The sequence below is a fragment of the Emydura macquarii genome, unplaced genomic scaffold (genome assembly GCF_026122565.2).
Source record: "Emydura macquarii macquarii isolate MOO-44397 ecotype Brisbane River unplaced genomic scaffold, CSIRO-AGI_Emac_v2 contig_1947, whole genome shotgun sequence".
Classification (NCBI taxonomy): domain Eukaryota; kingdom Metazoa; phylum Chordata; order Testudines; family Chelidae; genus Emydura; species Emydura macquarii.
Window position 1 is genome coordinate 2549280 of NW_027132084.1, and position 23803 is coordinate 2573082.

Genomic DNA, 23803 nt, shown 5'->3' on the forward strand with positions numbered 1-23803 from the left:
CTTCTCAAGTAGATGTATAGAGACCAGGACGCGTGTGTGTGTGTGTGTGTGTGTGTGTGTGTGTGTGTGTCTGTCTGTCTGTCTGTCTTCTGGAAGAAACTCTAAAAAGTGAGATCCTGGCTGCTTTGTGTGGACAAAGAGACGCAGGGACAGATTCATTCCGGGTGCCTAGAGTTTATCTGATGACTGATTTGTCTCTACTATATTTTAAATGTATCCATTTATTCTTATTTAATATTTATATTGTTAGTAACACCAACCAAAATCAACCCCCATTGTGCTGGTTATGCGTTTGCAGTACAAACACATAGTGAGAAACAGTGTCTTCCCCGAAGAGCTTACAATCTAAATAGATAAGACAAAGGGTGAGAGGGGAAATTGAGGCAATATGATGTACCCCAGCTCTTGTAGAAGAGCAGAATATAGACCCCATTCTCCAGAGTTTCTCTGTATCCATTTCTTTCTTTCTTCACACTTATCTGAGTGCTATTTGACCACTACTTCAGTGGCTCAGTCCAATTCCTAATGGACAAGAGTCCATATTATAATCACAATTGGCACTAATTGGTATTTTTAATAGCCTTCGCTCTGAGGCCGAGAACTCATTGTTCTGCTCCCTCACCCATTAGTATCAGTGCCAGCCGAGGTTGCAGAATCAAGGCACAGCTGCTGATGCGCTGTACCTTTTGTGTGGGGAAACTAAAGACTTCAGTCTCCAGGGATGACAATCCAGTACTTTCCCCTGGCACTAAATCACTCTAAAATAAAGAATAAGAAACCATGCCACAGATATCTGGGAGACATTTTGCATTTTCAGCATCAGATCTGATATTCCATTGAGGCTTTCCTTAGAAGCCTTTTGTCTGTATCTGCAGGCACAAATCAACATAGTTTTTTTTATTAGAGGAAAGATTGCTTGTACTGCTGCCAGAATTTGTTTAGGTTATTTTTGGGTTTAGCAAGAGAAATGCACTATAATCTCATTGTGTGTGGACTGGATACGTTGTTTGTTTCTGATTATCCACAGCACTCAGTTCCTTCTCTCTTTTTGTCATTTTGCTTTAAAAAAAGAAACAAAAAGGAAAAGAAATCCTTGCCCCAGCCGGCAGGCTCCATCTATAATCGCACCCACCCAGACTAGGATTGCCATCAAACTTTGGAGTGGACTCTTTTTTTGAATTATTCAGAGCAATTTCTGCTGTAATCATATGCCTGTTAATAGTGCTGTTCACGGTTTTAATTCAAAAGCGTTTTGCCTCTGTGCCCAGGAGCTGCTATCATCAGAGTTAGAGATAGCCCCTTTGAAATGATCCACGCTTCTGCGCTGTGCCGTGTGAACAATGAGACGCTGCTCCTCTTGGTGTTTCAGATGAGGACGAGATCGTTAACTTAGCTCTAGCGCCAGGGACCAGGGCGTATGTCAAAAGGCTCTGCTCAGATCTGCCGTCAAAAGTTGGGATGCTCGCCCCTGTTATTATGGAAATGCATGCTTCCATAGTTAGGGCACCAGACGGGCCCAGTGAAGCTGCAGTTCTAGTTCAGGATCTGCCACTGATCTGCTGAGTGACCTTAGGCAAGATCCTTCTTCACCTTTGCTTCCCCTCTCACTCTCTGTGCTGTCTATCAAGACTGAAAGCTCTTCTGGGCAGGGACTATCTCTCTACGTGTTTGTCCAGCACCTGGCACAATGGGGCAGCCAGTCTCAGCTGAGACCTCTAGGTGCAAACAGTACTACAAATAATTAAAAATAAGAGTATCTGGAGGACAAAGGGTTCTGAAGCTTTGGTATCCCATCTGTCCTGCAAAAAGGGAGGCTTGTTTCCTCATAAAGGCATTCAGCATCATTCAGTGGAATTCACCCTGCAGGACAAGTAGAATTGTGAAGCTCCAGAACTGCACGGCATGAGCATCAGCAGTGCAATCTACCCTACTCTGCTGTTCCAGTTCACCTGAAGAGACGACCCTTAATGAGTGAGAGACTAATTCTAACCACAGGGGAGTCATTCAGGTCTGGATCCTGCATTAAGTTCTGTGGGGATGGACAGATGGACATCAGTGGAGCACCCAGGCAGAGTTCATGGCCCAAGGTTTCTGCCCAGACTGCTGAATATCAATGAAAAGAGTAAACAAGGGGTTAACTCTGGCTCCCTTTGACTCTCCCCTTGAATAGGTGCTCAGGTCCAGGGCTAAAAGAACGGCAGGTGAGATGCAGCAGGAGGAGACTGACTGTGCGAAAGCGGCAGGATTCTGTATTCGAGTTGTGTGCAGATCCCAAGCTGGGGGATGGGAGTCGTGGGAAAATTACAAATGAAACATTTTTCCCATGAGGCACGGGGCAGCTCAGCCACAGGGAGGCATCATGGGAGAGGTAGTCTAGTTGAGGAGTAGAGCTGTTAGGGGGAAATGGGAGCAGGAGGGACCCCAGAACTACAGCTTCCATGGAGCACCCCTGGCATCTCAGGTGGATGCAGAGAATAACATTGACCCTACCTAAATCATTTCAGCGTTTCCAAATCCAAAATGTTTTGTTCTGTGAAAACTTTTGTTATTCAGATTTTTTTTTTCTCTCCTGATCTGGGGCAAAAGCAAATACCACCATCTCAGAATTTCCCATTGGATGAACATTCAGCTCTTGGGGGAGGGTTTTTTTATCCTGGTTATGCTAACTTGTTTCTGCTTTATGTTGCTGGAGGGTTTGCTCCTGCTGAAATAGCCGCATGGATCACTGCAGCTGGAAACTCACTGTGTCACCCCACCAGCTCGCAGTAGAACTGAAAAGTTCCCCTGACTCATGGCAAATTATCAAGTGCCTCAGACCCAGAAAACAAAACTGACTAAGAAAGAAGACTGATGATTGTCACAGCCCTGGGCAACTTCACCTGTATTCCCCTTCTATGGTCCAGCAATGGCACCCACTCCTCAGACGTCACCTCTCCTAGTCACAGACATGCATCTCTCTCCCTCCTGACTGGGGTATTTCCAGGCTGCGCAGTTCTTTGTTACGTTGTGAATCCCCACCAATACAGACTGCCTCAGGCTCACTTTGCTTTCTCCTCAAAGGTAATAAACAGCGTCATTACCCACTGTTCGAAGTTACCACATGCCTCTTTCTAAACAAGCACACTTATTCTTAAGGAGAAAGCATTACAGAGAAAACATATTAAAGCAATAAAAGAACCCACACAGGTGCTAACAAGCTGACCAGAGATCATTCCGCAGCTCCAACAAGGGCTCTGGCAGGGGGAAAAGTCCTTCAAATCCCTCAAAGTTCTGTGCTCACAATTTCATAACAGCTGCTAGCTCAGAAGAAGCACCGCTGTGAATCACTCCTTCATCTATTTTGGGTCTCTGGTCTGGTCCTCGTGTAACAGGTAATTAGCAGGCAATGGGTTTCTCCTCAGGGCAAAGGTTCAAAAGGATGGGTCCAGAGGTAAGAAGTTGCTTCTCCCTCATCCTGAGTATTTCCTTGGAATCCTACTTAAATTTTTTTGTCTAGCTCATTGTTTCAAAGGATCTTTTGAAGCTCATAACACTACCCTCCATTAGTCACGGGTACTGGAGAAATTACATACAATCCCCACAACAACATAAACAATTGCGTTTTAATACCATGAGCTCCTAGGACACATAAACTTCACTAAATAAAGTTTAACTTCCTTCAGGAAGGTTTTTCCAAGATATTGCCGTATGTCTCACAATGAGGACCACTCTCAGTTCACTGTCCACGCCGGGCAAGATGCAAGAGGTCATCAAGCGCCTCAGGGTGGAAACGTGGAGTCGACGTTTTTCATAAAAACGTGCACTTTTAAAAATCCAAATGGTTGTTGGTAATGGCAGAAAGGCCAACGCCCATGAAATATACCACTTTCTTTAATGGGTACAGTCCCAGCAACAGGTTTTTCGGTTGTACATGCCTGATGGAGATAGCAGATGGGAAAACCAGTAAAAGACTAACCAGCTATATGAGATATAGAGCCCAACTTGAGTCTAGAAATGAGTGATGTCTCCTATCCAAGGACAGATGCCTGACCACTGTTGTTGTTTGTTGTTATTTTTGTTTACACCAAAGTAGTAGGTAGGAGGCCTCAACTGAGATCAGGGCCCCATTGTCCGAAGCACTGTAAAACCCCCTAGCAAATCAGCCTCTGCCCCAAATAGCTTACAATCTAAGTAGAGGAGACTGACAAAAGTTAGGATGGGAAACAGACACAGAGGTGAAGAGATTTGTCCAAGGTCATCCAGCAGGTTTGTGGCAGAGGCAGGAATGGACCCAAGGTCTTTAGGCTCCCACTCCAGTGCCCAATCCTCTGGATCACACTGCCTCTGTCTGCATCCAATTATTTACTTCTTTTATGTGATTAAAACAGGGGACTCCTGTGTCCTATTGTCACTTCTGCCCCTGATTGGATATTCAGTACTAGGCGAATCACATAAATCCTCTTTTCCCTGTATTTCAAAAGAGTATAACAATGTGTATGTATCTATCCAGGCATTTTTACTATGCTCATTGTGGTAATATTTAAGTTCCTTAAATTGGGGAGTTGCAAGGTGCTGGTTCATTATTATCTATTTGATGTCTTCCAATGACTGGAGTACAAAATCTTATTCTTTCTATTTCACTTATTCATCAAATGTTTTTATATCTGCAGCTGAGAGGCCCCATAAAAAAACTTCCCCTTCTACAACCCCAGCAGACTCCAATGATAATAAAGAATTCGCGTTGGCATGGGAAACAAAACCCAGTCCGCTTGTTCGCGGCTTGTAATGATCATGCAAATACAAGCTGATAAAAGAGAGGAAGGCTGGCTCAGGTTCTCAGCCTGTAAATGCATTATACATATTGTATGGTGCCGTTCTTCATTGGAACACCCTGGCTGATTAAATTAACTGGTTTGCTGTCCCAGCTTCAATTGATGCCCCTGGGATATATTAAATATTGAACATTCTCTCCTAGGTGTCTGCACTGATGCTGATTTAAAGGAGGATTTATTAGTACGAGAAGAGAAACAAGAACACTCAGGGCCCTGCTGGTTTGTATTTTCTATCCTCTGAAACTGTGGGTATTATTTTTTCTCTCTGCCTGAGACTTTACAATCTTTTTCCTCAAGGAAAGTGCAAAACAAAACCCCCACAACAAACCAACCACCAGCCAGTCTTTTCCTTATTTACCAAGCTGTCTCAGACAAGGATCGATCCTAAACAAACTTAATGATGGATAAAAAAAATGCATTTCTTTCTGTTGAGAAACTCTTGGGCTCTTTTTTTCCTTTCTTTTCCTTGGGAAAGGCTTTTACTTTTTAGATCAGCATCAAAGTGAGTGGAGATAAATGGCAGCAAAAGCTGATTCTACTTGCAGCAGGATGAAAACTCCTGTGTCCAATTACAGAAGGTATTTACATACAGAGCTAATGGAAGACCCAGCTTCTGTTTCACAAGCTTAGTATAAGGGACCACATAGCATTGTAAGGATGGGCTTGATTCTGTGATGAGTCCATCCAAGACGTTTGCAATTTGGGGGTGATTCTGGCTGCCTGTCTGCTCCCAGAATTACCAGAGAAATGCCTGTTTATGCTGATGATTTGATAGAGGTTTACAGACTCTTTGCTTGGATCTGGACCTTACTGATGTTACTCTGGGTTGCCTAAATGGGATAATTGCTATGCTCTCTGTGTGGGGCAGTGTCTCCCTATGTGGGGATGATTGAGATGCTTCTCTTGTTGGTGCAGAATATGACTTTGTGGAACCTTAACAGTGCTAACGTTTTCTTTGAAAGCTACATTGTCATGAAGAGGCAGCAGGATGGTTTTGGGTTTAAGCCAATGGACTAGTATGCAGGGCATGTGAGTTTGTCCAGTTCTGCCACAGACCTCTCTGGGTCACCAAATCTTTCTCTGCCGCCACCCCTGTGTGTGAAATGGGGATGATAATGCCCCTATGGTCTATTTTGATTGTAAGATCTTTGAGTTAGGGACAAGTGTCTTGGGTGTGTGTGTGTGTGTGTGTGTGTGTGTGTGTGTGTACAGCACCTAGTACACTAGCGCCCTGATGTCAGTTGGTGCCTCTTGGCACTTTGGTCCTATAAATAATGATGCATAATATGGAGCATTTTCAAAACAGCAACGTAAATAAAGGCATGTCGACAGTAAAGAGCTGTAATCATATTTTATTCACAACACCCCACAACAAATAAATACCATCAGACTGTAATTTGGTCTGACTTCTGCCATTTCTCACTGGCTGCCCAGTGACCTGCAGGTTCCCTCGCCTAAGCAATGAATTACTCTGGAAAACAAGACAATAGAGCCAGTGCATGGGATTTTTCAGTGGGACTTTCTGGCCCAGATATTTCTCCCGATAAGGCTTTGGCCAGTCGAAGGGCCATAAAGTCCCATTAGAGAGGGAAGAGCCTGTTGTGACTGCACTGTCAGGTTCAACATCTGGTTTGTAGTTCAAGGTGGAATTAGCTGTCCTCTTTCCTTTATTAGCAAAGCACCCGTCATCTATCCATGCGCCTCTGCATTATTCCTGTCATTCAGAGCTCTGCATGGGGCTCACAGAGCATTCCCTGCTACTTGAGACCTACTGAGCCTCGCAAACGCCAAAGCACCTTGTCACGAAGGGACCGGCTGATTGGTAAGATGAGGAACCGAGCTGGGTCAGGTGCTGCAATGAATTCTGCTAGACGGTGAAGAAGCCCTGCGCCAGCTATACACCTCGGTCCCAACACAGCCAAGGAATGCTCCAGTGTGCTAGAAATGCACCCACTGCTGTGACTTAGCGCTATCCTCTGCCCATGGGGTGAATGATTTTTGCAGGAGCTGGGTCGTGACATTCTTGCAGAAATGTATTGGTTTGCACACAGCTTGCAGCAGGACTGGTTTTGGTGTGAGCGAGACTCTCTGGCTGGGTGGTTACGGTACTGGCTTGGCTTGGCGAGATCTGGGATGAAAAGCTCTTTTCTGGATTTGGCAGAACCTGGCTTCCCCACTTCCCAGCCCATATCCTAACCCCCCACGCTACAGTTACTGTGCAACCACAAATCCGCGGCACGGAGTCTCAGAGCCTGTGTCAGCTGACTTGTCCTCACAGGGCTAAAAATTGCAGTGTAGACATCCAGGCTTGGACTGGAGCCCAGGCTTGGAGACCCACTCCCGCTCACAGGGTCTCCAAGACCAGATTCCAGCTCCAGCCCAAATGTCTGCACTGCAGCTCTATAGCCCTGCAGCCCAACATCCATGAGCCTGAGTCTGCTGACCTGGGCCAGCCAGGGCCAAGCCGCGGGTCTTTTATTGCAGTGAAGATGTACCCACAGTGTAAAGCATGCACACGCCCGAACATCCCCCTATCACACCCAAACATCCCCCGTCAAATTCTGTGTTCACAAAAAGGAACCAAAAAAACCCACCCTACAAAACTCAAACGTGACTGCAGGATGTAATGGTTGTTCTCTGGTCAGCTCTACGTTTTGCACACAGCCTAAGACATCAGTTCAAATCCCCTGGTCCAGAGGAAACACCCCAAAGCCGCACCCTGTCTAGCTCCTCTGATCATTTCACCTTATTCTGTGTTTCCTTTAAAAAAAACCCAGGCCTATCACCATTAATTTTAAAGAGAAATACAATGAGAAACAAGCTTCTCTCTTTGTTCAGCAAACCTGATGCTGCTAATTAGAGGTGCTAATTGGCACATCTGATTAGACACACACAATAAGCTGTCCTTTTATTTCTCTTTACCTAAGATGCAGTGGAGAAAAGGTTTGAATCCCTGTATATCTATTATATGACCGAAAACGTCTGGTCAGGTACCGGAATGTCTCTTACCAATAATGCTAAAATTCATCTCTCGGGATCAAAGCATGATCAAAGTCTCTAGAGGGCTCAAGATTCCTATCAGGTTTTTTGCCAGATTGGTTATTCTTTAGTTACACATTTACTTACTGCACTCACAGTAAAAGATGTATGTGTGCTTTTCTCTCACCTTCTCCTCACAGTAATTGATGTATGGGCACTTTTCTCTTATATCTTTTACTGTAAGTAGAAGGTATGTGCATTTTCCTCTTACCTGTATATACACATACTAACACAGAGCCTGATCCAAAGTCCACTGCAGTGAATCGAAAAGACCCTTTATCGTCTTCAGTGGACATTGGGTCAAGCCCTCACTGAGGGTTAACTATTCTGTGTTGAGAGAATGGCTGAGCTGGATTCATTTGTCCACATTCCTGTTATTTTCTTTTTCTCGCCTTCGGCTACCTTTCCTTCTCCCACTGCCGTCGCCATGCCTTGATTCACACTGGCCCCTGTGCACACAATGACAACCCAAAGGACGAATTAGATGTTAGCTTTGGATGCAGTGGGCCAGAGTTGAGGCAAATGTTCTGAACTGGTGGTTTAGTCTGCAGAAGAAAAGAATGAGGGGGGATTTGATAGCAGCCTTTAACTACCTGAAAGGGGGTTCCAGGGAGGATGGAACTAGGCTGTTCTCAGTGGTAGTAGATGGTAGAACTAGGAACATTGTTCTCAAGTTGCAGTGGGGGAGGTCTAGGTTGGATATGAGGAAAAAAATTTCCCTAGGAGGGTGGTGAAGCACTGGAATGGGTTACCTAGGGAGGTGGTGGAATCTCCATCCTTAGAGGTTTTTAAGGTGCAGCTTGACAAAGCCCTGGCTGGGATGATTTAGTTGGGGTTGGTCCTGCTTTGAGCAGGGGGTGGGACTAGATACCTCCTGAGGTCCCTTCCAACCCTCATCTTCTATGATTCTGTAATTTACAGGAGTAGATTGTTCAGTATCCTGTGTTCATGTGTATGAGATGGAAAGGCCATACCTTATTTTCAGTAGCTGCTTCCTAAGGACTGAGAGCAGAACAACAAAACCCTCAGATGTAATCAAGGTTTTGTAAACTTTCCATTCAGGAAAGCCAAGGGTGTGGAGACAGACAGACAGATAGACTAGAGAAAGAGACTAGTAAATCTGATCCTCTTTCATTTTGTGACACATTCAATCAAAAGAAGTCTGTCCCTACTTCTATGAAAGCAAGGTCGAACAAAAGGAAGTACAGGTGAATGATTAACAGTCCTACCTGGGAACTGGAAGATCAGCATTTTAGACTTGACTTTGCCACAGTCTTATTGTCTCACCTTTGGAAATGTACTTAACCTCCTTGCCTCAGTTTCCTTGTATATTACTATTGATATTACTTTAGTTTCTAGAATAAGACCCGACTAAGATCAAGTCCCCATTGCACTAGGCACTGTAGGTCCACACAGTAAGAGACAGCTATTGCCCCAAGAATTTTAGAGACACATTAGACAAAATGGACAAAAATTGGGAGAAATGAAGTATCATCCTCAATTTACAGATGCGAAACTAAGCCAAAGAGACAACAAAAGACTTGACCAAGGTCATACCGGGAGTCTGTGGCAGAGCCAGCAATGGAACTGAGATCCAATAAGTGCCTAAACTACAGGACCAGCCTTGTTCTCTGAAACCCAGCGATGATAATGCTGAGATGAATCAGAGGGGAGTAGACTGAGATCCTCAGTTATAGGATTAAGTTTTATCAGTTGTGCCCTAAGGATGGCAAACAGCATGAGAGAACAGGACGTTAATATGGGGTGAAGGAAGAAATCCTTGGAAGTGAGGGATCCAAGACATACATATCCGTTCCACTGTGGGGCTGGGGAGAATCAGTTACAACAGAAAAACAGAGTTTGGAGATCAAGACCCTAAACCACAGGGTCACACCAGCTAGGGCTGCATGTAACAACATCCAGCCCATCAAGTGCTGAGTGTAACTTAGATTGGTTGGCCTGCTATCACTATCCCATTTCCCTTAGCAGCAGCACCGCATAGAAGGGAAGGGAGACAGCCAGCAGCATCAGAATTCATAACTTCCTTCCACGCTGCACTTCAGATCTCGAAGAGGGTTGTGTTTAAAGATTCCAAAAGGGAACTCTTTGCCTGCCCTCCCCCCCCCCACAACCATTTCCTGTTGGTTGTACGATGACAACTAACCTCTCTAACCTGAGCAATTATTTATTCTTTCAATCAAAACAGTCGAATGAGCACCTGGGATTTGTCAATGGGACATTCTGGCCCAGGAATTTATCCTGATTAGGCTTGTCTGTTGCTGAAGGACACCTTGTTCCTTTCGCCAGAGGAGCGCTGATTGTGAGTGCTGAGTCAGTGCCCGGGTCTGTGGGTGTACGTGTAAGCACATTTAACAGACACTATCATGCCAAGTAAGAGGAAAGGGGGAGGGAACAATTTCCCTTCCAAAAATTTAACATCCTTGGTGGGGTGGGATACGAAAGAAATCCAGCACAGTAGTATATAACTTAAAACAAGGGAGCACTACAAAAATGAGGAGGCTAGTTAAACAAAACTTGAAAGCGACGTTCGCAACAGTGAAATGGGAAAAAAAAAGAGAGAGACTCAAACCATATATATACCCCCAATTAAAAAAAAAAACAGTAAAAGGACAAAAAAAAGCCAACGTGGCTGAACGACTAAGTAAAAGAGATCATGAGAGATTAAAAGATATCTTTTAAAATTTGGAAGCCAGATCCTACTGAGGAAAATGGAAACGAACATAAACGCTGGCAAGTCAAGTGCATAAGTATAATTAGGCAGGCCGAAAAAGAATTTGAATAGGGACTTGCAAATGACACAGCCTACCAGCCAATATTCCTTTAAGTATCTTAGCAGCAGGAAGCCTGCCAAACAATGAGTGAGGTCACTGGACAATCAAGGTGCTAAAGGAATAATCAAGGAAGCTAAGGCTGTTACAGAGAAGCTAAATGAATTCATTGTATCTGTCTTTACTGCAGAGGATGTGACGGAGATTCCAAACCTGAGCCATTCTTTTTAGGTAACAAATTTGAGGCACTTGTTCCAGACTGAGCTGTCAGTAGAAGAGGTTTTGGAACAAATTGATCAATTAAAAAAGTAATAACTCACCAGGACCAGATGGTATTCACCCAACGGTTCTGAAGGAACTCAAATATAAAATTGCAGAACTATTCATTGTGATATGTGACTATTGCTTAAATCAGCCTCTGTCCCAGATGACTGGTGGATAGAATCATAGCAGATGAGGGTTGGAAGGGACCTCAGGAGGTCATCTAGTCCAACCCCCTGCTCAAAGCAGAACTAACCTCAGCTAAATTATACCAGCCAGGGCTATGTCAAGCCACAGCTTAAAAACCTCTGAAGATGGAGATTCCACCAGCTCCCTAGGTAACCCATTCCAGTGCTTCACCACCCTCCAAGTGAAAAACTTTTTCCTAATATCCAACCTAGAGCTCCCCCACTGCAACTTGAGACCATTGCTCCTTGTTCTGTCATCTACTACCATTGAGAACAGCCTAGCCCCATCCTCCCTGGAACCCCCTTTCAGGTAGTTAAAGCCTGCTATCAAATCTCCCCTCATTCTTCTCTTCTGCAGACTAAAGAAACCTAGTTCCCTCAGCCTCTCCTCATAAGTCTTGTGCTCCAGCCCCCTAATCATTTTTGTTTGACTCTCTCCAAATTGTCCACATCCTTTTTGTAGTGGGGGGCCCAAAACTGGACACAATACTCCAAATGCGGCCTCACCAATGCTGAATAGAGGAGAATAATCACTTCCCTCAATCTGCTTTAAAAAAGAATTAGATGAGTTCATGCATGATAGGTCCATGCATGACTACTAGCCAGGCTGCAGCGAAATGCAACCCCATGCGCTGGGTGTCCTGAAACATCTGAGTGTCAGCAGATACGACTGGATGACAGGGGAGGGATCTCTCAAGAAATTGCCCTGTTCTGTTTATTCCCTCTAAAGCATCTGCCACCAGCCACTGTCGGAAGACAGGATATTGGGCTCGATGGACCATTAGTCTGACTCAATATGGCCATTTTTATGTTCTTACTTTACACTGATATAATCCCATTACATCAGACCTCAAAGTCTTACTCAGTGAGACAAGCCAGAATCTTTTAAGGGGCCATCTACTTGTGCGCCAGTGTTATTTATATAGCACCACCAATGTGCTCAGTGCTGTACAGAAGACAAAAGAAAGAGTCCCTGCCCGAAAAAGCAAACACAGTCATGAGCTCCAGCCATAGCCCCTTCACCCTGCCCTGGCGGTAGAAAATTCCGGCAGTTCTCCACACCAGGAAATCCTCCTGACCCAGTGGGTTTGCTGCTGGTTTAGAGCTGGTGGACCATGGGGTCATACTGATTGGGAGGGTGTGACACCAGAGTGTACCTTACCGTATGTGAGCATTTAAAGCTGCTTTAACTCACCCTCTTCACTATTTCTTCTATGTAGTCAGTTTCCTTTTTGGTTTGTGTGGCTCTGCCACATAGCAACCAGGGAGAGAAACACATTTTAAAAATAGATAAATGATGATAGTTAAACCACCAAAATTGGCAAAAAGACTCAGGGACAAGTGTAGGATGTGAAACTACTTCTAACTAATTTTTAATTGAGTAGATTTTGAGCTGACTGTCTCCCTTTAACAGATTTAAGTTTGGTGTGGAAAAAATAAAAGATGCTCCGTCCTTTTAATAGTATCTGTAAGTTCCAGTTCAATGCAGTCTGGCTCCTTGCCCAGAAAAATTGATTATTGAGTAGAATTTGATTGCATTATTCTGTAGCTGCTTTTATAAACAAAGGTGTCTCCGAATGCTTCAGAAAATGATGAGTTACAATGGCAAAAGCACTGGCAGTTCATTTTTTAGCAAGTCACTCCTTGGGTTAATTAGATTGAGGGTGCATACAAGAAATTTAAATGATGACACAGACTCAGTCATATCACAGAAAGTGTGATGCAAATAATATATGTGCTAGAATATTGTCAAAACATATAGCAAAAATAAATTACATGAGATGCAACTGTAACAGTTGCATGAAGTGCTCTGCATGTGCAAAGGTAGCGCCTTGCCAGCTGTTTTCAACATCTGCACAGCCATCCACAGCTGGTGATCCAAAACCTTTTTTTAAATCAAATTTTCTAGAAATACACAGGGAAAGATACTTGTTTTTCAGTCCATGCAAAAAATTTGCTGACTGTGGTCTTGATTCAGGAAAGCACGTGCTTAAAGTTAACCAAGTGCTTAGTGCTGTCTCAAATCTATTGAAGGTAATTACATAACCTCCATTACCACAGCATCTTAGGATTTCATTATATTTAATATATTGTGACAGGGCCAGACCTGATGGCTACAGGAGAGTAGTGGAAGGTATCTATATTAGCCCCAGGATCGACAAATCCCTGTTCCCTGGGTGATCCAGATGGGGCTACTCCAGGGCAATTAGGCCAGCTGAGGCCAATCAAGGAGCTTGCCCCAGCAGTTAAAAACCTTCCTGTCAGGCAGATGGGGGCAGCTGAAAGGATGTTAAGAGGAGGAGCAGAGCGGAGCTGCTACAGGACTTGGAGCAAACACTGTTGCTACCACAACCCCCAAAGGTACCAGAGACAAGGGGGGGGTGCCCGTCTGGGCACGGCCAGGGATCAAAGGCACACAGGCCTGAGAGAGAACCCCTCCCCACCCGGTTCCAGGAAGTGGACCGCAAGCAGTGGGGCCAAGGACAGGTGACCCAGGGAAGGGAGTGAGTCATGGACTGAGCAGTTTTGAGACTACTCCACACAGGGTCCCTCGGTCGGGGCCTGGGGCAGAGGGTGGGACTGCCCCCCCCCCCCCCCCCCGCTCCCACCCAGGCATATCACCAGCATAGCCGAAGAGGGCGCAGGACCCATGAAAGGGCAGAACAGGCCGCCCTCGCCACAATATTTATCCTCACAACACCTTTGATAGTCAGGGCAGTGCTGTTATCCCCATTGTACAGAAGGAAAGCTAAGGCACCAAGAGAGTAAGGTCCAGATCCTCAAAGGTATTTAAGCTCCCAATTTCCAGTAAAATCAATGTCTAGTGACATTGTGACAGGATTACCTCTGCCCCCTGTGGTGCGACCTGGTAGCTGTGGGACTGCTGCGCCCCCTTAAATATCTCTTCCAGCCTGGCCTGGCTTCCAACAATGCCTCATGAGTGCACTGCTATCACCCAACGCAACAGCAGGTGGAGCTCCACACAGAGCTAGATAGCAGGCATGTTTAAACTGTGCACGCAAATGCTTTCCTTCAGCAGCTCATGAACCAAGGATAGAGATAGGCACCAGCCAATTCCTCAGCTCCCAAGCCCTACGCTACAGGAGTATACCATCCTGCACTGAACAGACGACTGGACAATGAAAGCTCATTACTTTGTTACCAGGAAGAATTTAGGGAGGCCAACCCTCAAAAACCTACTGATACGGTAGTTTGCTCTATTGGAATTTCCAGGGAGACAATCCTCCCTTGAAAGGACACGGATACAGCCCTCCGATCGAAAGAGAATACACAGTTTGTGATACTTCAAAAACAGATACCAAATGTATTTAGAAGTGAATGGTTACATTAATTAGAAAGAGATCGAAATCAAACATAACATGTAACCATATTTCAGAATGAAAAATATTAGAAGATATACGGTACAGAAGAACCATACTTAGACTACTAGAATATATACAGTATAAAACTATAACAACTCTACAATATTTAACATTTTTGATTTAACAATCCATTAATTAACATTCTATCATAAGCATTTATATACTAAAACATCTATCATCCAGCAAGCATGGATCAGCTGCTTGCTGGATGGGTAGAGAGGGAGAACTTCACTCAGACCACAAGCATCCAGTTTTATTGACACACAAACTCAGGTGATCTGTTACTAACACAACCTTTAGAACATCCCTCTGTTCGTCAGGGAAGGCCCTTCTGTTGTGTCCAAGAATTGGTAAGAGCTACCTCAGGCCCAGACACGGAGCAGGGACTCAGTTAGCCCGGTTGCCTGTAAGCCCAGAAGTACCTACACATCTCTCTGACACAAGGATCGACTTAGGCTCAAGACACAGAGCGGGGACTTAGTTAGCCCAGTTGCCTATAAGCCCAGGATCACCTGTGTGGTTTCCTAGTAGAAGGGTTACCCTGGCTTGGACATAAAGCGGGGACACTGTTAGCCCAGTTTTCCAAAACCTAAGGTGCACTCTTGCTCATCCTTGTTTCACTTGGTCTTGATGTCCTTTTCCTTGGTTCTCTAGATCTTCTTCTCTCTTTCTCTCTCCTTCTTTCTCCAATGATATTTTCTCTCTTCCTCTCTCTCTGGTCAATTTCAGCTCTCTGCAAAGCCCCCTAGCTGACAATTGTCTATTTATAGCTTGTCAGAACCTGGAAATGGGTAGGGGAGGGAGGATGTTAGGAGGGAGTTCGTTAGGAGGTTATCCAAGCTTAGCCAATCAACTTGAAGGCTACCCAATATGCTAATCAGGTCATACCTACCATGTTAATCAGGTTCTGATGTCAAAAGTCTCTTAAGCCAATCAATACCTTTCATGATAATTAGCTTCTGCTTTCATGCTAATTAGCTTTACCTTTCATGCTAATTAGAAGGGTGGGGCAGGGAGCAAGGGGGGGTTACAGGATGAGGAGGGAGTTGTGAGTGAACAGAAAGGAGATCTATTTTCTAATTGCCAACACCAGATTCACTTACCAATTTTTATCCCAAAGATCCTTTTCCTAAAACTTATCAATATTTTAAATACCAAGAATGTCCAACCACTGATACCACTCTTTATCTATCCAATTGATTACTGTTATTTTTGTTATAATTTTAAACCCCTTCTGAGGCTTTTCTGCAACTCCTTTTATCTGACTATTCTTCCCAGCAGATTCAAATAGTTTGAAACAAAAATCTCCAGCTACAACTTAGTCCTCCAGTCGCTGAAGATGGAGAGAATATGCACCAGTTCTTGTTAGCTGGGCTGAGATTTCCCAAACACTTCAATGCAAGACACACTGCTTTAGGTAAAATTATAAACCAGATTTATTAACTGCAGAAAGAGAGATTTTCAGTGATTATAAGTGGTTGGCATAAAGGATCAGAGATAGTTACCAAAGAAATAAAAATAAGTGTAAGTTCTTATACACTAAACAGGATTTGAATCAGCAGCATTTCACCATGACTGACGATACAAGCAGGTTTACAGATTCTTGATACACCGCCTGCATCTGCTTTGCAGCCTGGATTCCCCTCCCTGTTCAAAGTCCTTTGCCTTCCAGATATTCCTTCAGGTTTTGAGTTGTGGGGGCATGAACACAAGTGATGATATCACATCCCCCCCTTTTATAGCTTCTTCCAGCTTGCTGAAAAGATCCATGCATGTGCGTGGGGAACTGCCCCCACATTGGTCAAGCCGGGTCCATTGTGTATGTGCTTCCTTTTCTAGGGATGGGTATTGGGAGAGTGGATTCCCCTTAATGGGCAACCAGCACGTCTGGCTATTCCATTGTTGTACCTGAAAAACTGGTTGGGGGTTTCCTACCTCACCACATCTTTTAGTAGCGCACACAGAGCAAAACTTCATAAATTTACAGGCAATGGTACCATATACAATCCAACAGGATATTAATAATCAACAGATTGAGATCTTTAAAAGGATACCTTACCAGGCATACTTTGCACAAACCATATCATAATTATACGACTGTGGTGAGTATGGGGATTCTGGGTGTTGTTTTCAGACACATAGTGTCACGGACACAGGAAATTTGTGGCAAAATAGGGAATCTAAGCCAGATCCCAGACTAGTGTCATAACCATCGGCTCATCTTTCCTCTCTGTATACAGATACTTTCCTTGATTAGGGGGCTTTTATTTCTTCCCACCCCCTACACTCAGTTTGTCTGCTTCATCCACCTGTCATGTCTTGTCTTAAAGCTAGAGTGTGGTGTGCCCTTTCTGTTACTGATTTGTGCAGCACTTAGTGTGTTGGGGCCCCAATTCTTGACCAGGCCTCCTTTGTGCTACCATTAAAAATAATAATAGGGTTCTACATTTAAAAAAAAATCTAATGGTCTGTAGAATAGAGGGGGAAGGAAGTTAGAATCAGTGCCAGAAATCCTTTTCTGCTGTCATCGCGCTATTCCTTTGCTGTACAAAAATCAAAGTACAAAATACACAGAGATAAATATAATTGGATATGATGAAGTCTTTGAAAAACAATGAGAAGTCATTGGAAAGAATATGCTTTGCAAAATTTGCTCTGTGATGCCTTCTCCTGTAAGTATTGCACTACGAGCTGGACACCAGCACCGCACGTACAAATATCACTGTTGGAGGCCCAGTGCAATTTGAATTGCCTGACCACTGTCCTACAGGCCTAGCATAGCTTCAGTTGCTTGCTTGGCTATTCTGACCTGTGTAGCATGACATCTTCCAGTTGGCAGAGACTGAATAACCTCACAGATGTCTCATTTCTGCACACCACGGCACATAACAAGACAAAATACACATGTATGGCTTGCAGCTGCACATAGATAACGGTGATGGGAACAACAAGTTATCCTTGAACGTCTGGGGTACACTGTTTTATTGCCAGGGGGCATACTTTTACTCCGCCCCTCCTATCACCAGATGTTGTTTTGATGACCCCAATTATCATGGCGTGAATGGAATGTAGTTAAGGGTGGAAACCCAATGTAGGTAATTAGCATATATGATAATGAGAGAGAGATACTTAGGTGAAGGTTGTTTATGGAAGGGTATAAGAAGTCACCACTTAGACAAAGGGGGGCGCTCCATCAACACCTGACTCCGCGGGAAGTGCTGCTGGTCAGACCAAAGGATCCACTGACTCCCTAGCGGGGCCCCTGAAGAAAGCCGTTCCTGTATACAGCCTTCTGAGTGATTGCTTAGCTCTCCAGGCTTAGTGAGTATGATACATTGTAGTTAATTTTAGACTTTGTATTCAACTAGTGTATCTATAGAAAACCTTGCACATTAAACCTTATTGATCTGCAAATTGGGCGTACCTTGTCTCACTGGTATCCACACTGATCACAAAGTGTCCAGAATCAACAATCACTATTTTTGTGTTTACATGGGAGCTAATTGAATGAATGGAACTGCTGGTATGAAATGACCTACCGCAACTCCCGCTCTGAGGAATGGGTTTAATCACTGAGTGCTTTTTTTCCCCAGCAAAAATGACAAAACAATGGCATTTTATTGTCTGTAGAAAGCATGATCCTATGACAACCTCCTTCAGTGTGCACAGTAATAATCACACCCTACTGTTCATCTGCATCACTCGAAGCACTTCACAAAGGAGCTCAGTGCTGTTATCCCTATTTTAGGGATGGGCACAGAGAGGGCTTGAGTTGTCCAAGGTCATTAACAAGATGGTAGCAGAACAAGGAAGAGAACTCTGGTCTCAGCCTTAGCATACTATCCACTAGGCCACATTGCCTCTCTCTGCCAGTCACCTATGGCTTCTGTGGGAGCTGAGGCTGTTTTGTGCTGCACAGACAGTGCTTAGATCTCTTCAGGATAATGAGCTCTTTGGGGCAGGGACCATCTTTGGGTTCTGTGTTTGTACAGTGCTTAGCACAGTGGGGTCCCAGACCCGGTCCATGAATAGAGCTCCCATATACTCTGGTAATACAAACAATAAGACCAGCTTGTGCCATTGGATCTCCATGCCAGGCATCACAGGATGCGGCCAGTAATGGTATAAGAGGATGAAAAATAACCATAATTAATATAACTGATGGTATTTCCTCCTCTTGATGTGGTACCTGCGGCTCTGTACGAATATAAACATGATCATGTTTGATTCTAAAAAATCATATCTCCATTATCACTTTCCTATTACTTCTGTTATCTTCAGCGGGCTTCAAATCAGGCCCACCATCCTATTGTTAGCAATGGTTAAACTGGAGAGTGGTAGATTTCTTTCTGACCTCTACTGGGGTAAACATGCTGCACCTAGCACAATGGGGCCCAATCTTGACTAAGTGTCATTGTAATACTAATAAATAATAAATCAAAGCCTTCATAATTTTATAGTAGCTAGCACACAGGGATTCCTTTGAAATCCAGTTATTAGAGTGGGTCAGGAAATGTTTTTTCTTTTGTGATAGCTTTTAATGCACATTAAAGCTTTCTTTTTTGTTAGCATTTTCTAGGAAATTTTAAGATTTTGTCAAAAAACTGAATATCCTCACATTTAAAAGATTTAAGATTTCATTTTTTTCTTTTATGAAAACCCCAATTATGGAAAAAATGTATTTTTAATAAAATTTTCCCTTTAACTAAAAACCATCTTTTTTATTGGAAAAACAATTTCAGCTGTACATTTTAACTGGCTCTCCCAATCACAGTTTCTTCATATCTGACTGGAAGGTCTGCTGCCTTGATCAGCATGAACCATTACTTCCTCCAAGGGGACTGTAGGAGTTGACAGCCTTCTCCCACAATTTCCCTGCCTCTGAAGATATCCCACCACACTTTCAAAAATCTCCCTGAATACACTGCAAAATTGTAAGTGTCCTTAGCATAATTCAGCAATGTGTGGACACATTGAACCACTTGTGCTTCAAAACAAAGCAAAATAATTGTTTCAATTACATGCAACAGAATTCCCACGTATAGTCAAGGTCTAGGAGCCTAGACTTCTCTCTTCTGCCCTGCTGGCAACTACAAGGACTGAGAATCAAATGGCTTATATCCCCAATGCTTTTCTCTCAGAATTACGGGCAGCCTTCAATACTTCAGTTGTCTCCAGTTCATATTCATAAGTTTATTGGAAAGAAAGACTGCCTTTTAGTTTGTTTTGGTCTTGTTCTGTAGAGTGGATTGTTCTCTGGCTATTTTCTAAATGCTTTGGAGACTCTGTGGCCTGGTAACTGATCCCAATGAAATGTTTTCCTTATGTATTTCAGAACAGCTGTAACATTTCACAGCAGTCAGGCTGGAAGTTTAGCTCTTTCTTAGAACTTTATCATTCTAGTGCCTTTTTGTTTTCTCCATTTAACTTTCTTTTTTCCTCAGCTCTCGGCTACATGGTTTCATCGTCACGTTCAACAGCACAGGAACAAAAAGAAAAGGAGGATGGATAGAGAGCAGTGGAAGGAAGAAGAAAAGAAACCAATTAACTGTAACTTTGTGACAAGCAGACTGGAATTTTCCCTGGATTGTACCACCCCTGGGCATTCCTTTAATGATGATGATGATACATGGCTCTTATAGCACACTTTTCATCCATAGGTCTCAAAGGGATTTACAGAAGAGGCCCAGTATGGCCGTTCTTATGGTCTTTTGAAAAATGATTTTTCTTTTTTTAAAAAAATACATTTTTTTCAGTTTTTAGCAACCAATACATGTTATCCAAACCCAAAATATTTTCAGTTGCCAAAAGGAAAACAGAAAAATTTCAGTTATCAAGATTTCATTTGATTTTTGGATGAGCACCTGGAAATTTTTGACAAAAGTAGAATTTCTTTCTGTGACAATTTCATATTTGTTGAAAAGTTTTTTCCATTTCAATAAGAAAATTTGATAGCAGCCTTCAACTACCTGAAGGGGGGTTCTCAGTGGTCGCAGATGACAGAACAAGAAGCAATGGACTCAAGTTACAGTGGGGGAGGTCTAGGTTGGATATTAGGAAAACTTTTTCACTAGGATGGTGGTGAAGCACTGGAATGGGTTACCTAGGGAGCTGGTGGAATCTCCATCCTTAGAGGACTTTAACACCCAGCTTGGTAAAGCCCTGGCTGGAATGATTTAGTTGGGGTTCGTCCTACTTTAAGCAGGGGGTTGGACTACTTGACCTCCTGAGGTCCCTTCCAACCCTAATCTTCTATGATTCTATGACAGGTCCCTTATACCAATATAACTTACTTAACTTCCCAAACTAGAATACACCCTACCAGGAGAAGCGCTTTCATATTGACATAACTGCTTCTACACTGGGAGTGGTACAACTTTATCGACACTGGTATAGTTAAAGCAGCAAAGGTTTCTACTGTGGACAAGCAGTTATAAGGATGTGTTGCAAAGTTTACCCTTGGTCTCTCAGGCTGGGTCTAAATACAGTTTTTGTACCAGATAACTATTAGGGTTAGAGGAGTGATTTTATAAAACTAATATACCAGTACAAACCCTAGTGTGGATGCAGTTATATCAGAATAGCTCGTTCTCCTTCCTGTATGAGAAAAGCTATAGCTGCATCCATTTTAATCGAGTTCTGTCTCTTTAACCATGCCAGTATAATTGAAGTGGTACAAAGTTTGAGTGTAGACCAGCTTAAAACTGGCTGGTATAGGAAGTGAGAATTCAGTGTTGACCTCAGTTGCCATTCTGCCTCAACTCACCCCTTCCCCTGTAGGAAACATCAGGTGACCCATTTGTTCTACAACTCCCTCCCAACCCCCCTCCCACACACTTGGAGAGAACAGAGTTAATTATTCATTGCGTGCAAAGGCCTTTGAACTCCATTGATTTTTGTGTCTGGTTCTTGATTGCATCTGGTAAATTCATTCCTGTTTGATGACATTAAGTATTTTGAATAATTAATGTGGTAATTTATCCCAAGCTGCTGAATAAATGTTACATTCTATTTGGGGGATGGTCAGGAAAAATACTTTTGGGGCATTTTCCCCAATTTCTTTAATGTCAACGTGGTACTTACAATAGGTCTGTCTAGTCTCTAATGCTTGTCCTTGACTCCAGCACAAGAATCGCTGTGTTGCATAGGCATTCCTTCTGACCATCTGCCTTTTAACTGACCGAACTGCAAGCAAAGTCATAAAGTATTGGAATTACCATCGTCAGAGATGGAAAAGATCTCTCTGGCCACCTAGTTTTGATAGCGAATTATTGAAATCAATGGGAGGTTAGCCTATGACTTTCATGAGGATAGCACAGTGCTTGTAGTCCATGCCTCTGCCAATGGAAAGTATTTGTTATTTACACTATATTCTCCAATGTTTTGATTTTAACTGACTATAGTGTTTGCTATTGGAGAATATTCCACAGCCTAAGAGATATCAGCGTGAGGCTATTTTTTGCTTTTTAATTTTTGCTTTGCTCATCATTATCATTCTTGCACCCTTAGTGTTCAGATTAATCCCAATGTCTCCTAGTTAGACCCCCAGTCAATCCCATTAACTCTTCCCCAGTCTTGGTATTTATACCATTAGTCAACAATAAGCTAATGGACATACAGATCACTTGCTTTGTTACCCGGCGTTCTGCCAACCCAAAGCTCGTGGTAACTTTACTTTGTGCGAGGTGGTGTCAGGAAACAAGCCAAATGGAGACATGGCGTCCAGCCGATAGATGGACTGGTAGAAACAGTGTAACACAACAGTGCTCTTACTACAAAGCCGTACTTTACTGAGGCTCAAACACAACACGAGAGTGCTCTGATTTTAAAGTTATACTTTTACTTAGACTCAAATACTTACACACCCGCAACAGGTTAGTAAAACACCCCAACCTTCAATCCTTAATAATTACCAAAGTCTGGGGCAGCTTTTGAGTAGAAACAGTGATGGCTTTCCGATTGGTCTGATCTTTCAGCTGTCCTTGGAGGATTTAGAAGCTGTGTCCAAGAAGAGATCCCCAAAGAGTCGAAGCCCTCCCCCCACCCATTTATCCTTGTTAGTAGACAATAACATGTCAAGAGAGAGGAAAAAAGTTTCAAAAGCTAGACCTAAGGTCACCAGAGTACTTAATTAACTCGATGTGTTCCTACAGAATCTGCATATCTTGAGGCCCAGACAAACATCTCCCATAGAGCATGCATAAATAAGCTTATTGGTCTTTTCCTGAAACACAGATCCCCGCACATCCACCAGGGCATCAGGGCGGGGACGCAGGGTTAGGCAAAGGTTGAGCAAGAGGCTCTCCTCCCCTCCTGGCTTAGTCATACCAAGGCTGCACAGGCCTGCAGAGAGGCCTACCAAGTTTGGCTGAGGTTAGCAACAAATATGATAGTCAATATTACACTATCAAGTGGTCCCTGGCCCTTTTACTGGTCTATCAACATCTCCCCGTACAGCTTCTGACTGTTCATCTCAAGGTGACTCTTCTGAATCCCCTCAGATTTGAAGACGTTTCTCATGTAAGGCGGTTCCTGCAATTGTCTAGCCTATGCCTACAGTTGTCCAGTCAATGGAAAAAAAATTAAAAAACCAAAGAGAGCGTTGCCTCTTAGATGAAACTCGGCATACATTGCATGTTAGCAGTAGTGCAACAAATTCTGGCCCAGGTGGGACTTCATGGTTGTTCTGTACACTATGGCTGTTCAGCACTTCAGTCACACCTCTCCTCTCATTAGTCAGTGTGGGCTAGTGGCTCAAGCACTGGACTGGGACTCAGGAGACTTGGTTTCTCTTCCCAGCTCTCTCACTGGCGTTGGGTTGGGCCAGTCACTCTGTGCCTCAGTTTTCCCATCTGTAAAATGAGGATCATGGCACTGACCTCTTCTGAAAAGCGTTGTAAGATCCACTAATAAAAAGTACTATATAAGTGATATTATTACGAATCAAGTTTCCGCTTGGTATCTGACGCTAGTGGCTTCCATGAAAAATCTGGAAGCCGTGCCCTGAATTTCTAACAAACAATGTTAAAAAATAAATTCTATCAAGGAGTCGCTTAGGGCTTCTCTGCAGGGTGCAGCAATGTGCCCCTGAGGGGCCGTACACTCGAGCACTGTCAGGTGGTGCACTCCAACTGCCCATGTACGCCCTGCGGACGAGCTCTCAGAGGTACCTAGTGCACAGTAACATAGCACATCTTCAAACAGGACGACATAAGCACGCGCCAAGCACCATTTAGTGCGCAACAGCACGGCCTACCCAGGGCAGCTGGAGCACAACACTTGAGAGCGCCATACCATTTCCACCCTCTGGTGCACGTTGCCACACGGTGGAT